The sequence below is a fragment of the Aquarana catesbeiana genome, linkage group LG01, assembly GCF_042186555.1.
Source record: "Aquarana catesbeiana isolate 2022-GZ linkage group LG01, ASM4218655v1, whole genome shotgun sequence".
Classification (NCBI taxonomy): Eukaryota; Metazoa; Chordata; class Amphibia; order Anura; family Ranidae; genus Aquarana; species Aquarana catesbeiana.
The window spans coordinates 602679286-602694719 of NC_133324.1; the positions used below are offsets into that span (position 1 = coordinate 602679286).

The 15434-nt window shown below is 40.0% G+C and overlaps 1 pseudogene across 1 annotated transcript in view; it reads left to right on the forward strand.

Moving 5' to 3' along the window:
* The window catches only part of LOC141108090 (la-related protein 6-like), a 30233-nt pseudogene extending 27847 nt beyond the window's left edge, over window positions 1–2386 (forward strand). The window contains exon 5 of the transcript XR_012236009.1: window positions 679–2386. The product of XR_012236009.1 is annotated as a la-related protein 6-like (transcript). The remainder of the gene's footprint in view (window positions 1–678) is intronic.
* Window positions 2387–15434: the final 13048 nt, after the last annotated feature.

The following is a 15434-nucleotide window of genomic DNA, read 5'->3' on the forward strand; positions in this document are numbered from 1 at the left end:
AATTAGTACGGTTTTCATCCGAAGAGAAAAAAAATTGTAAGGGCAAGACTACGCATGTACAAACGAAAGCATACATACAAAACTATTCAACACAATACATCCCTTCTTGTATTCTGTCTGAGAATTTTCGTATGGTGAGTAACCTCTTCACTTTCAACAGACTAGCATGCAACAAAACAGATGAATGGTCCTCTGAAAATCTGATCGTGTGTACGAGGCTTTACACTATGGCCTGTCTCCTAACTATGTAAATCCATGGCACTGGTCCCTAGTAATGTACAGGCCCTGCTGACAAGCGCTCCTAACTGATTTAGAGACCTACGTAGGATCCAGTGGCTGTATTGTCACAGCTGACACTTCAGATAGGTCAGTATAGAAGTCTAGCAAATGCTACAGAGAGGTTGCTGTTTTGCTCACAGTAGGAGATTGGCAGCAATAATATGGTGAAAGGTGGAGAAGAAGCATGGTAAATGTATTTATGTGCAGTGGTTTAGAAAAGCAAATATCCACCAGTTAATGTATTCATGCAATAAAATGTACATAACACTAAGTTCTACATGCAATATTATAGTAATATCCCTGAGTAGTCCAAAAACGGGTATTTACAGGCAAACTTATTTTTACTTATCCTGATTTATGCTTTAACTTGCGTGGTTTTATTTTATTTATTTTTCTCAGATGAAGTCCCTTACTAGAGACTGGAGACAAACTTTGTATGCGCTCCAGTTTTCAGACAACCTAGAGGTTAATGAAGAGGAAACCAAAGTGAGGCGTAAAACTCCAGTTCCAAATTCTTTGCTTGGACTTCCTCCCACAAAACTACTGTTGGCCTGGAATCTAGATTGTACAGATAAGACCAGTCTTGTAAAGCCCCAGAACTTCCTGGAAACGGCCACTTCTCTGTTTGCTTCTTTTGGCATTCTCACTTCTGTACGCATCTTAAAACCTGGAAAAGAAGTACCAAGTGATGTCAAAAAATATTTGGCTAGATATCCTGAGCTGGCTACAAAAAATTGTGCACTTGTAGAATATGAGAACCTGGAAGGAGCTCGAAAGGCACTAGAGACATTTAGTGTCAAACAAAGCACCACCAATGATGACAATGATGTCAAAGTTGTACCAGTAAGTGGAAGAGGTACACGCAAGAAAAGTGGCATGGAGTCTGATGAAACTGAAAATTGTGATTTACCAGATAAGAAGTTGGCTAAGCAACATGGTAAACTTCCAGTAAAGCTGCAATACACAGAGGATGCTTCTTGTTATAGCTCATCAGAATCTGACAGTACTCCAGCTTCTCCCATTTTGGCACCTCGTTTTCCTTGTGCTATGAATTTTGCAAGCCCAGATATTTCTTTCAACCCAAGTTCTTTCAGCAGCCCTCGCTCTAGTCCATTATTGGCACGCAAGTGCTTCTCTCAACCTTATCACAGCCTTTCTCCTTTGGCTACAGATCATGGGAATAGAGTATTTTCTAGTTCTGGGACAAGCCCAGAAAAGTTTCGGAGACACCCAGAGCATTCTAATGACAGTGGGATTTGTTCAAGTTCTTGGGTGCAAAGACGGAAAGCTGCTGCTCACAATCTGTGTTTGGAGAACAAGTCTGTGCCTTGTAGCCCTCTAGCACTGAAGAAGGCTGTCTCTCATGGGCTTCCCAGTGGGATACTTCGACTTCCACATGGGCCAGATGGGAGCAGAGGCTTTCACAATAGCATTAGTAGAGGGAAACTCGTCCTAAGGCACTAAGAATTAAATAATATTTTTCTTGACTGTCCTGTTACTATGTTTACTGCATTTTCTTTCTTTGGACTTGGGAGTTGAAGATCAACTTTAGATGGGATGCACTTTCAACTCTGTAAATCCTATTTGTTGCAGTTTGAATGTTCTCTTCACATGTACAGTATGTAAAGCATGCCTCTGTAAAAGTACTCATGCAAACAGAAGTCAAAATTTAAAATCCATAGCTTAAAAAAATGCTACTTTTGGCAAATCATTATGGCAAGCAAAGGATTCAGAATTTACTTGTAAATGATTGGACAGTTGTCTCATAGAAATGAACGACTTTCCGATTTGTGACTATTTGAAATGTGTAGCAATTTTTCCTAATGTATAATCCATAAAAACTTCCAGGCAGTTATTTTAGTAAATAGGCAAAGGTTTCCTTTATGTTATGGATACAAAATAAAATATGTAACTTTGCAAGCGTGTTTGATTTTGTTTTCTGTTTAGTTAATGCTTAGAGCAGATAAGTAGATGTTTTAACTGCTATTCAAAACTTCTGCTGATGGTAGAAGCAACTACTCTCTTTAGGTTGAAATCTAGGAATTCAGCAAGGTGTGTATATGTGTGTGTGTGTGTGTGTGTGTGTGTGTATATGGGGAAAAAAAAAAAGTGCATGTGTACTATGAGTGAAGTCTGAGTACCTGCTACCTTGTGGACTTCTGATCTTTACATTTGACAGGTTTATTGTGCTCCAGGAAGATGGCTCTGAAGCTGAATGCTCTGGTCTCTGCTTCTTCAAGCGTTTCAAGCCTTTGTATTGCGTAAACTCATTTACAAAATACAAAAGCTTCTATGAATGGGCAGCAGAAGGGAGGTGAGTGCATTGCTGCTGTGTATGCTGCGTTCCCCCCCCAAGTATATCCAAGAGGTGGCAGGCACCATGTAGAACTAGGCAAAACCACCTATAATTTTTTTTTTTCTCCATCTTGGGTAGAGTGAGGGAGGGTTATAACCCCTGTTAGTTTTTGACATCTGTGACCTATTTAGGGGGGGGGGGGGGGGGGATTCACCCCTATCCCATAGCTATAACAGGACGTGAGGAAATTCTTGCAAGTTAAGGGAATGTCTTGAGCTCCAAGTCACCAGAACTAGTGTCTCTATTGGAAGATTCCTCTTTAATACTGTTCTGGGGACAACCCAAATTTTTTTTTTAAATTTTCTTATACTTCAGTTTTTCGATAATAAACAGGACAACTAGAGGGTGAATCTCTGTAATGGGGCCACATACAGAAAGATTACTCGTATGTGCACTCTTTACAAGGCTGCTGAATTCCTGAAAAAGCTTTCTTTTACATCACTGCCAATGTCTACAAGAAATACCATTGGACTTGGGCTACTGCTTGAACCTTGAAAGTAAATTTTTTTTTTTTAAATGGTTTTAAATCTGTTTACTGTGTAGTGTATTTGACTTAACTTCTTGCCTGCATTGTAAGAAAGCTCCTCAAAGCCTCTTCACCATGGAGGGGGCAACAATCTTCTTGATGCATACTCATCCTACTTCTGTCCCAGAACTAGAAGTGTGCATTTTTAGTTCCAAAATCGAAAGTAGATTACATGCTCTCAGCATGGTGCAGTATACCTGAGAACTTGAATCTATACATGGAATGGGTTAAACAAAATTAGGGGAAACCTTTTCTAAGAGAAACATGCAGGCTGCCAGTACTAACCTACAATCTGCCTGTCCTCAATACTTTAAGTCACTGACCTACTGCAGGTATGTAGATCATACAACATGTGGATCAGTGCCTCAGATTGTGAATGCTATTGAAACCGCACAGTGCCTGGAGAACTAGTACTCACTAGTACTTGAACTAGTGACTTACTCATGGGATTCCATGAGTAATTTTTTGTGACGAAACATGTCGGGGGGGCGTGGCTGTACGGCAATCATCACCAGTGATGTGTGACGCTTGAAGCCGAACTAGGAAGTGGTGATTCGATACTGTGGCCAGATACCGAGGAGAGGGTGAGAGATATGATAGAACGCCTGCACACCTCAGGTCCGCCGTGAACGCAGTCCAACACTGTTATCCATTACAAATGCTTGCTGTGATTCTGAGTTTTTGCTGGCTTTGGATTTTGTGAAATGTGAGTGTAAAGGTTTGATTTGAAGTGTTCGCAATAAACTGGTTTATACTTTTTTACACTATTGGAGCACCTTTATTATTTTACATGTGGAGTGATCCTTGCATACACATTTGTATATTGGATTGTCGATTTATCCCTTTCTGTGTGGTTTATAAGCACTTTAGCCTGACACGCAAGTGTAGGCATTGGGAGTCGGTGAGTGCATTTCTTAAGGGAGTGCAGTCACTAACACTTTGGTGTGGTGAATGGAATAAGAAGACACTAAGTCAAGGACATTTTGAAAATTTTATGGACTTTTTGTGTATGCTTTGATAGATTCACTCACGTATGTGATTCACTTGTCACAGGGTGATTCAAATGTTCATTTATTGCACAGTTTTTCAGTTTTGTTGAATAGACATTTACGTTATAATTAAGCGCCACTTTTTTTTTTTTTTTTTCCCCTATAGTCACTATTTTATTTATGGATAAAAACATAACCCACAGTTCATAATAATTTTAAGTGGCAGCTCTGTTTTAGGTAGGACTTTCTGTTCTAGGCGCAGTGGTGGTATTGAAGTTAAAAAAAACATCCCCACTTGAATTACCAACAGCTATTTATAAAAAAAAATAACATTGTGCCTGCACATGCCACCCCACCACAGTGTGTGTGTGTGTGTGTATACCACATATGTACTGTGGCAGGACAGTGTGTGTGTGTATAATATACTTTATTATTAATATACAGTATTTATATAGGGCCATCAGTTAGTGCAGCGCTTTACAAAATGCAAATAGATTGGGAAACTTTTGATTTTATTTACAAATTGATTGGCATTCCTGAGAATGCATCTGGTGATTTTCAAAAACTAGGGCCTAGGTTGACATGTTGAACACTCTTGCCTATCCACCAGCTGAATTCAATAGTCCAATATATTCAGCTTTGGAGTTGTTAAAGGTGTGTTTTGTTTTGTTTTTTGTTTCGCGTGTGTGCGGAGTAAAATGTTTGTTTTGTAGCCTATTATAGCTTTATCTATTTGTATGAGCGGTAATATATTCCACTTATGGAGGAAAAAGTTTTTTATTAATCCAAGATCCAACAAATACATAAATGGTTCACTATTCTACATTTGCACTCAGTACATAAAGCACCCCTCGACCCTGCACTCAGTATGTAAAGCACCCCTCAAGTCCTCAACACTGAACTTGGTACATAGTGTGCCCCTCGATCCTGAACTCTGTACGTAGCACACCCCTCAACTCGGTACGTAGCACATATTTACTTAACAAGGCAGTAATGATGTGTACAGTGCCTATAGTAGCCAATCATTTATTTATCACAGGCAGATCAATGAAATATGCTTTGTTAAAATTGTTAAAATTTATTTTTGTAACGTAATTCTGCATAAAAGTGTAATTTCATGAGCTAATTTACGAGGGCGTGTTTAGGGGTGGGGCAACTGGTGGCGCGTAACTAAGGCCTGGCTATTAGCACAAGACTTGAAATTTTGAGCCTTGGCTAGATTATTATTGACAGTAAACTGGCAATGTATCCCTTGCCTTAACCTTCTTCCTTCCTCTCCAAACACAAATAAATAACTTTCTTTACACTCTATTGCTCTCATATAGGGCAGTTCCTATTCATTTAATCCCAGCTGATGATGACAAGCAAGTCACATTGATGTCAGAGATTGTCAATGACACAACAAACCCACTGGTAGCATTCTGTGTGGATAACAGGAAACCCACTTTGTTGCCTTTTTTATTTTTAAATCTCCTTTTGCACTGAAAGAAACCGAAGTAAAAGTACATTCTGATGTCATAGCTGACAGCTCGCCCTGTCCTGAAACTTTTGAACACTGTCCTTCCTGTTTCTGTGTCCCACATGATCCAGGAAAGTCCTAACTTATTTTTTTTTAAATGTGCTTGAAAAGTTATTGCATTATTAAATATAAAAATGTAACAAGTTTATACATTAAGTCTCTATTGCTGGAACTGTAAAAATGCCCTTTGGTTGGCAAAGTTCAGCATTCAGCTATAAAAAGTGCCTTTTTATATTTTCATAGAAAATACTTTCATTGTTTGTCTTTTCTATGTTGACATGGTGTCCTATTCTAAAGCAAATAAGGTAAACATTTATGCCCAGACATGTGTGGGTTGTGTTTTTTTTTTTTTTTTTTTTTTTTTAATTTTCTGTCTGTCACATGAGTGGTTCCAGGTTTAATGCCTGGTACACACAAGGAGATTATCGGATGAATGATCCGTCCGTTGTTGGGTTTTTTTTTTTTTTTTTGTTTTTATTTCTCGTGCTAATCTCATATCGAACCTGAAGAGTTTACTAAAGTCTCAAAAAAAAAAATGGAAGTGATGTAATCTGTGTTGTAATGTGTTTGTATTGATGTGTGGTGGCTCTAGAAAGCTCTGTACTAATGATCCTATTAGCGTGTGTTCGCTTCGAAAGCGGTATTTTTCATACGATTTTCTGATCGTGTGTTCGGGGCTTAAATCTTTAACTAGCTCTAAACTCCTCATGGCTTTTTTATTATCTAGTTTTTTGTGTATATAATATATTACTGTTGGAATCTGTGAGACTGTTTCAGATCTGACAAGCCCCAAACTAGGGCTCGACCGACATCGCTTTTTTTCGGTGCTGATACGATACCAATATTTCGGACAGCTCTCCTGCCGATATGTGTTAATATTTTATACATTTAAACTTTTCAAAAATAACAATTTTATGTATAAATCTGGTATAAACTGAACATGTTAATGTTTAGTAAAATTAAACCACATTCTTCACACCTTACCTGCATGAAAACTGATGGGAGAAAAACAGATTTCAAAACTGACATCTGTCTGCAGTCCGCCATGGTGTGATGAACAAGGTCTAAAAGTAAAGAAATTATTATTATTATTTATTATTATTAGACCCCCCCCCCCCCCAAAAGGGAACAGGACCCTAACACCGTTCCTCACTGGCTTCTAATCATGCGGGGGATGCCTGGCATGTAGTACAACGTGAAAAATAAGGATTTTGTAGCGACAACTCCCAGGTAAAATTCAGGTTTTTATCACGTGTACATCAGAGGGGGTTGTGTGTGTATATACTAGAACGTCCGTGACAGCTCCAGTATGTAGGTCGGACTTGTAGACCGCTGCTGGTGAGGGTGAAGTCCAAATTATTCAATATTCTAAATGGACTTAAAGTGGTGTTCCGGCCAAAATTATACTTTTTAACTATAAATACCCCTATAATACACAAGCTTAATGTATTGTAGTAAAGTTAGTCTCTAAACTAAGGTCTGTTTTGTTAGTTTTTTTTTTTTTAGCAGTAGTTTGTTATTTTATAAACTTACAGCAGGCCGTGGCCATCTGAAGCCAGACTGTATTTCTTCCTGGATCTCATCCTTGTAGATAACGCACATGCTCAGTGCAGCACAAGCAGTGTAATAGGTTTCAGGTCAGGTTTCCATAGCAACGGCAGTTTCAGAGGAAGTTGCTGCCCCTTCCCAGAAGGCATTGCAAACAGGAAATGATGCGATGGGCCATGGCCAGGGAGGAGGAAGTGAAAAATGAATACAGCAGATATACAGTAGGTCAGGGGTCTCAAACTGGCGGCCCTCCAGCTGTTGCAAAACTACAAGTCCCATCATGCCTCTGCCTGTGGGAGTCATGCTTGTAACTGTCAGCCTTGCAATGCCTCATGGGACTTGTAGTTTTGCAACAGCTGGAGGGCCACCAGTTTGAGACCCCTGCAGTAGGTGCTGAGAAAATAAAAAAATATCCAATTTGTTTACAGTGCACAGTTTAGTGAAGGATGCTGAAGAGTTGTAAAAGTGGGTGGAACTCCACTTTAAAGAACAGTGTATCTAAACACTTCCGAGAGGAACATGGGAGGAACCCTAAAGGTCTGACATTCTGGGGGGTAGAAAGTTAACCACCACTGGAGGGGAGGGAATTTTAGAAGAACCCTAAGTCAATGTGAGTCGGCCTGGGTATATGAGACTGAGGTTCTGGCACCCGGGGGACTCAACATAGCCTTTGACCTGAATTGCTTCATTTTTAATGGTTGAGAGTGAAAGTGTAAGCAGTGTCGGAGATTACAAATAAGTTAAAGAGGTTATAATTAATAAGGGGAAATATGACTTAGATGGGGTGACTTTATATTAGCAATGAGTTAATGGAGATAAACTTTTTTGAAAAAGCAGCATAATAATTTGGAAAAATTATGATTTTGCGAAGAGATTTACATGGAGATCTTTCTAAAAAATTCCCATATATTTTAATTAAATATGTATAGTGGAAGGAGAATTGTATTAAATATAAAGAAAGTTGTATGCATTGAATAATGGGGACTCCATTTGTATACAAAAAGATAAATGGGGACTAAATGAGGGAATTAATAAGGAATTTAATTAAGTAATACTTTTCTTTATATCATAATCATTTTTTAAGAGATTAGAATAAAATTATTCCTGGTCTAAAGTTCATTAGCTTTAATGGTTTTCTAAAAAAATTTTTTTTTTTTAAATATTGATATTATAAATGTTTTTATATTGAATATGCGGCACATAAAGGAAGGGTTTACATTGCCCATGTTTGTTTTGGTTGATGTAGAATGTATCTTATGTATATATTGTAACTGAGCGATCTGTACGGCAGTCACATAGTGTGTATACAGGCTGACTGTTATGATCTGTTTGGGATAGGAGGCTTAAAATTATGTATGATAGGGGCGGTAGTGGTGCTTTTTAGTACTCTGAACGGGGACAAGCAGGAATATAGTTTCTGTGGTCCACGGGAAGTGGGCAGACCTGGAATCGCCCTGACTGCCGGGGAAAGCTTGGGAGGTTACCGTGGAGATGAGTATTTAAGGGCTCGGGTGAGGCGGCCCGCCCATCTTTTGAGAGAGCCAATTGCAGGCGATACGCGTGTAGAGGGAAAGGAGCCGAGTTCATGACATCGCGCCATCAAAGTGGTGAGTGAGTGGACGTCTTGTGATACTGTGACAAATGATTTTACTTGTAAGTGCAATATTTTAAGGGGGAACCTAAATGAATGATTGAAATGGAGAGCACTATGTTTCTTGCATTTTGTATTTGCATGAATACGGACCATATCCCGAGGGGAAAATGTCTCATCTGTGAACTGTTTTTACAACAGACTGGAGCAGGATATCTGATATTGAAGTGAAGAGAAAGGAGGGAGCTTCCATCCAGAGCTTATGTTGCTCTGTGTTGAGGTGAGCAGGCATAACAGCTGGTGGAGGGGTGTGTGTGTGTGTGTGTGTGTGTGTGTGTGTGTGTTTTTTGAATGTTTACATTTTTCACTGTGTTTAGCTTAATTTAAATAATCACATGAGAGTTGGTAGCGCTGCACTATTTATATAATAAATATGTAAGATCATTAGTGACACTGTTGGTCCTGACCAGCAGTCAGTTGTGAATGAGAGTGAGTTGCCAGCATTCTCTGGTTGCAGCATAGCCTTTACTTTCTCAACTACCTTTTTGGTGAATCTTTCCGAGCATTTTGTTTCGGTAATACTTTTCACTCTTCAGTGGGTACCTTCTCTCAGCTATGGACATCAACCACTGAAATCCAGAGTCAGACACCATTGTAAATGGCTGGTTATCTATAACCATCATCTCTGATTGCTTTATCAAGCTGTTGGGATCTTCCGAATTTAGCCACTTAGCTTTTTTCTGAAACCTATATCTTTTTATTATTGTTTGGGATTGTGGTATTTCGCTTTGATTCAGTTTGTTTTCTCTGTGCTTCATTCTATAATTCAACATGATTAACTCTTAGAAGGGCCCAAAGATTTGACGTATTTTTGGTTTTTGCCATTTTTGATCACATTGTTTGTGCATGTGTTGCACACTGCTGCTTTTCCTGGAGATGGTTGAGACAAGAAATGGTCCCTTTTTTTTTTTTTTTTTTTTTTTTTTTTACTTTTTTCTCTCTGCATCCATCTGCTCTGAAATTTGAAAGAGGTTTAAAATGGCAGGCACCATCTGTGTGGTTGGGCTTGCTGGCTGGCACCTTGCTGTGGGTGGCTGCTGGCTGGCACCTCGCTGTGTGTGGCTGGCCTCAGTGGCCTGGCACCTTGCTGTGGGTGGTTGCTGGCTGGCCTCGCAGCCTACTGTGGGTGGGGGGCCGGCTGGCGTGTCCATCTGAGTGGCGAGGGAGGCCTGTCAGACTCGGAACGTTGGGCCCAGTATGCGGAGGCATAATGAAGTGTGTGTGCAGTGCGCCCCTGCACTCTGGGTCTGCAGGTTTCGCAGGGCCCACAGAGACCAATATCGGTCTATTTTGTGATATTATTAATAATAATAGTAATAATAATTTATTTTGAGAATATCGGCCTGCAATAATTGGCCATCCTGATAATCAGTCGGTCCCTACCCCAAACAGTATGAAAGGAACAGGGAGGTTGTACTAAGTACAGTATCACTGTCATTGTTGTTTTCCCAAAATGTGCATGTCAATGCCAAAACAGAATAAATGTCTGGGGGTGGACAGCTTAAGATTGTGAGAAAATTATAACCGCCACTAGAACGCAACTAATATTTAGACACATTGACATAAAGGAGCCACAGACCAGAATAAAGCCTGATTGGCAGAAAAGATCCCCATGCTTGCATGTCAATAGAATTTATGTCAAAAATGTAAACCGTCTAGTGAGGGGGTTCACATCTGTCAGACTGGGGGTAGTAACCTATAATGACTTGCCAATAAACTGTGCAGAGTTAAATGTCATACAGTTTACAAAATTACTGCTGATTAATAATGATGGAATTAGTCTGTATATATTTCGACATGGGCAAAATTTTAGTTTTTTTCAGGTATTTACCAAAACATATTCAAGCTATAGTTCTCAAATGGATAGCAGCTGAAAGTGCACACGTGTTTAATGAGGGTATGTAAGTCCAAATCGGAGGAAGGGTTTAGGAATTACAGCTCTTAAGAATAGCCAACCCCCTTTTTCAAGGGACCAAAAGTAATTAGACAATTGAATCAAAAGCTGTTTCATGGCCAGGTATGGGCTACTACTTTGTTATTTCTTCATCAATGAAGCAGGTAAAAGGTCTGGAGTTGATTCTAAGTGTTATCTTTGCAATTGGAATCTATTGCTGTGAACCTACATCATGCATTCAAAGGAGCTCTCCATCCAAGCGAAACCAGGCCATTGTAAGGCTTCAAAAACAAATCCATCAGAGATGGCAGCAACATTAGGAGTGGCTAAATTAACAGTTTGGTACATTCTGAGGAAAGAATGCACTGGTGAGCTCAGCAACATAAAAAGGCCTGGACGTCTACGGAAGACAACAGTGGTGGATGATTGCAAGATCCTCTCTATTGTAAAGAAAAACCCATTCACAACATCCAGATAAGTGAAGGACGCTCTTAAGGAGGTGGGCGTATCATTGTCAAAGTCTACAATCAAGAGAAAACTTCACGAACAAGTACAGAGGGTTCGCCACAAGGTGCTAATCATTCATAGTCTAAAGAATATAAAAGCCGGATTAGACTTTGCCAAAAAAAATCTAAAAAAAACAGACCAGTTCTGGAAAAGCATTCTTTGGACAGATGAAACTAAGATTAATCTGTACCAGAATGATGGGAAGAAAAGTGTGGCGAAGGCTTGGAACAGCTCATAATCCAAAGCACACAACGTCATCTGTAAAACATGATGGAGGCAGTGTGATGGCAAGGGCATGCATGGCTCCCAGTGGAACTGGGTCTTTTTTGTTTTTAATGTGCCAGAAGACAGAAGCAGCCGGATGAATTCTGCAATATTTAGAGATACTGTCAGCCCAGATTCAGCCAAATGCAGCAAAGTTGATTTTACAGCGCTTTACAGTACAGATGGACAATGGTTCAAAATGCACTGTAAAAGCAACCCAGGAGCTTTTGAAGGAAAGGAAGTGGAATATTCTGCCATGTCGAGTCAACCACCTGATCTCAACCCAATTTGAGCATGCATTTCACTTGCTGAAGGCAAAACGAAGACTACAAAGAACTGAAAACAGCTAGTTAGAGCCTGGCAAAGTATCAGCAAGGAGGAAACCCAAACTTCATGTCCATGGGTTCCAGACTTCAGACAGTCATTGCCAGTAAAGGATTCTCAACAAAATATAAAAATGAACATTTTATTTATGATATTTGTCCAATTACATTTGAGCCCCTGAAAATGGGGGGGGGGGGGGGGGAACTGTGTGTAAAAAAAAAAAAAAAAAAAAAAAAAAAAATGATTGCAGTTCCTAAAATTTGTTTTTGTTTTTGTTTTTTTGTTTTTTTTATATTTTATGTTCAACCCCTTGAATTAAAGGTGAAAGTCTGCACTTCAAATTTATTTGGATTGTTGCATTTTAATTTTATTCTGGTGACATTCAGAGCAAAAAGTGTGAAAATTGTGCCTGTGTCCAAATATATATGGACCTAACTATATAAAAAGTGATTCCACTGCTGTATGGGAACATGCCTCAGACACCAAGCATGTCTTTTTGCTACAATGTCCAGAAGGTGAATGGATCACAAAAGTTCTAAGCATTTACACATCTTGTTTATATCCTATTTTGGCTCTAGCTAATCATAATTTTTTTTTTTTTTTTTTTTTCTTTCGATGTTTATTGGATTGTAGTACCTTGTCATCTGACAATGTCAGGAAAGGACTCACCTGCTGGTGGTACTGTGGCTCCCACATCCATAGGCTGCAGTTCCAGCATCCACCAGCTGGTGTTTCCCAGAAGCTCATTAGTCATCACCTGATGCTCGTTACAGGAAGTATATTTAAGTCCTGTGTTTTCTGCTCTGATTGCCTTGTTATGGTCTCCATGTGCCCCTGACCTGCGTCCTGTGATCCTGCATCTGTTCCTGGACACATGCCCCGCAGCCTGATCCCTTCCAACCTGCTCTGTCTCCTGTTACCCTTTCCCTGCCCGGTCTTGCTCCCAGCTCCCTCTGCTTGATCTCCTGTGTATGACCCTGGCTCTGCTATAATTTACGATTCCCTATTTGGTGTATATACTTAGTTTAGGCAGTTCATTATGTCATTATTTGGTTATCTGGTTTAACAGTTTATGTTGGGGGTGCGTTTACATCTTTATTGTTCACTTATCTTTTAAATAAATTATATTATTTCACACTTTATTTGTGCCTGGTATGCTCTGTGGCAGTCCACACGTTTCTGGTTGCACCTGATCCTGACACAATATAAAGTTAGAAAATTGTCATTCAAGGTGTGTCTACTTGTGCCGCATGTATACAACAATGGAGCAACAGCTCCAGTATGGATACCGCTGCAACATATGTGAGCAAGTTGCTCTTCTGGAAGCTCACATTAGAGATCTGCAGGAGCAAATTGCAACAATGGGCAGATAGGATAACCTTGAAAGGGGTTCTCTGCTCACTGAGAAGGTGGCTAGTAGGGTTAATGGGGAGGGTGGAGGGGTAAGCCAGAATTATCAGGTAGGAAGATGGGTTAATTTAGTTAGAGGGAGTGGTAGGGGCTCACAGAAAAGGAAGGCCAGCCTTGGGTTTGAGCACCCTAACAGATTCGCCAAGTTGGGTGAAGATGTGGGGGTATCAAGCTCATAGGCGGCAGTACTAGATGTCACTACTCCCCTCAGCAGCTGGGTGAGCAGCCCATCTAGTAGGGGTGGTGAGGGGAGTGCAGGTAGGCCTAGACAGTTGGTGGTAATAGGGGATTCTACAATCAGGAGTAATAGAATAATTTGTCACCAGGATCGCCTCAACCACATGGTTTGCTGTCTCCCTGGTGCCAGGGTTTGGCATGTGTTGGACAGGGTTGATAAATTACTGGGAGGGGCTGGGCATGACCCAGCTGCTTTGGTCCATGTTGGAACCAATGACAGAATATATGAAAGGTGGAAGCTCCTTTAAGAACCAATTTTAAAGAACTAGGCTGCAAGTTAAAGGGAAGGACCATGCGCATGCCGTGCACAACAGAGGAAAGGCAGGTGGAGATTAGAGAGCTGAATGCATGGATAAAGACCTGGTGTAAGGAGGGATTTGGTTTCTTAGAGCACTGGGCTGACTTTTCATTGGTGCAACCTATATGCTAAAAATGGATTGCACCTAAAATGGAAGGGGGTCTACTGTGCTTGGAGAGGGTTTTTGGGAAGGCTGGAGGAGTATTTAAACTAGGATTATGGGGAGGGTGAATTGGCTTATAATGAGGCAGACAGGTCTGACAGGGGGCAGCCCCTATTGAGGGGGGGGGGAAGGCTATGGCAGATGATATGGAGGTTCCTATGTTACAAACAGCCATTGGAAATGGTACTATTTGTACCAAAAAAAAAAAAAAAAATATATGCAACATACGTTTGCAAAATATGACAATGAATTAGTGTTCACCAATGCCAGAAGTCTGCCAAGCAAAATAGGTGAGTTGAAAGCTCTGGTGCACAAAGAGAACTAGGATCTAATTGGTATTGCTGAATCTTGGCTTCATTTGTCTCATGATTGGGATATTAATATATTCCTGGCTATACTCTTTCGGAAAGACAGGGTAAAATGGAGGGGTGGTGGTGTCTGTCTCTGTGAGAAGTGATCTCAAAGTGAGTGTGAAAGAGGACCTAGTTGATGGAGAGTGTAATGAGTCTGAAGCATTGTGGGTGGAACTGTACAGGGTGTGTGTACTACAAAGGTTATCATTGGAATTTGTTAGACCTCATAGGCAGTGATAATAATGGGGGATTTTAACTACCCAGAAATTGACTGAAGTAATGGCACTGCTGGGACAGTTAAAGGGCAAAATGTATAAACCTATTACAAGACAATTTTATGGTCCAGTTCATTGAGGCCCCGACTAGGAATGGCGCTCTGCTGGACCTGGTAATCTCAGACCATGCAGAGCTTATTACCAATATTCATATAAAAGAATATCTGGGTAGCAGTGGCCATAACATGATTTCATTTAGCTGTAAACAAACACATGCGGGAAAGATAAAAACCATTAGAGAGAGCAGAAGACGGGACTTTCCATGAAGCACACGGGAGCAATCGAGTAAATTGAATAAAAAATGGCTTTTAATTGGTACAGATTGTCAAAGTTATCATATTAAATTATTTTATGCATTTTGCTATATCAGTATTTTTACAGTTTTACAATTCATTAGAACCAAATATTGCACATTGATTGGCATTCCAACAAGGAGTTAGTGTGTGTATATATAGTAAGATACATGGAATGATTACATGAAATGAAATTAGTAACTATACAGATTAATGACAAATATCACTGAAATGAGATAAGTATAGGCTGATAGGCAATAAGGCCTTGAAACGCGTAGAGCTAACAACCGAGTGTACATATTTATTTATTTTATTTTTTTTGATGGCCGTTCCTTTTCTTTTGTTCCCTTTTACTTATCTCATTTCAGTGATATCTTTGTCATCTGTATAGTTACTAATTTAATTTCATGCAATCATTTTTAATTTAATCATAATTTAATCTGTGTCTGTCTCACACTTTAGCAGACGTGTCTGCAGCGTGTCCCCGAGCTGATGCGTGTGCCCAGCGGGCATGATGACCGCCGGGCACCCGCGATTGCTCATGACAG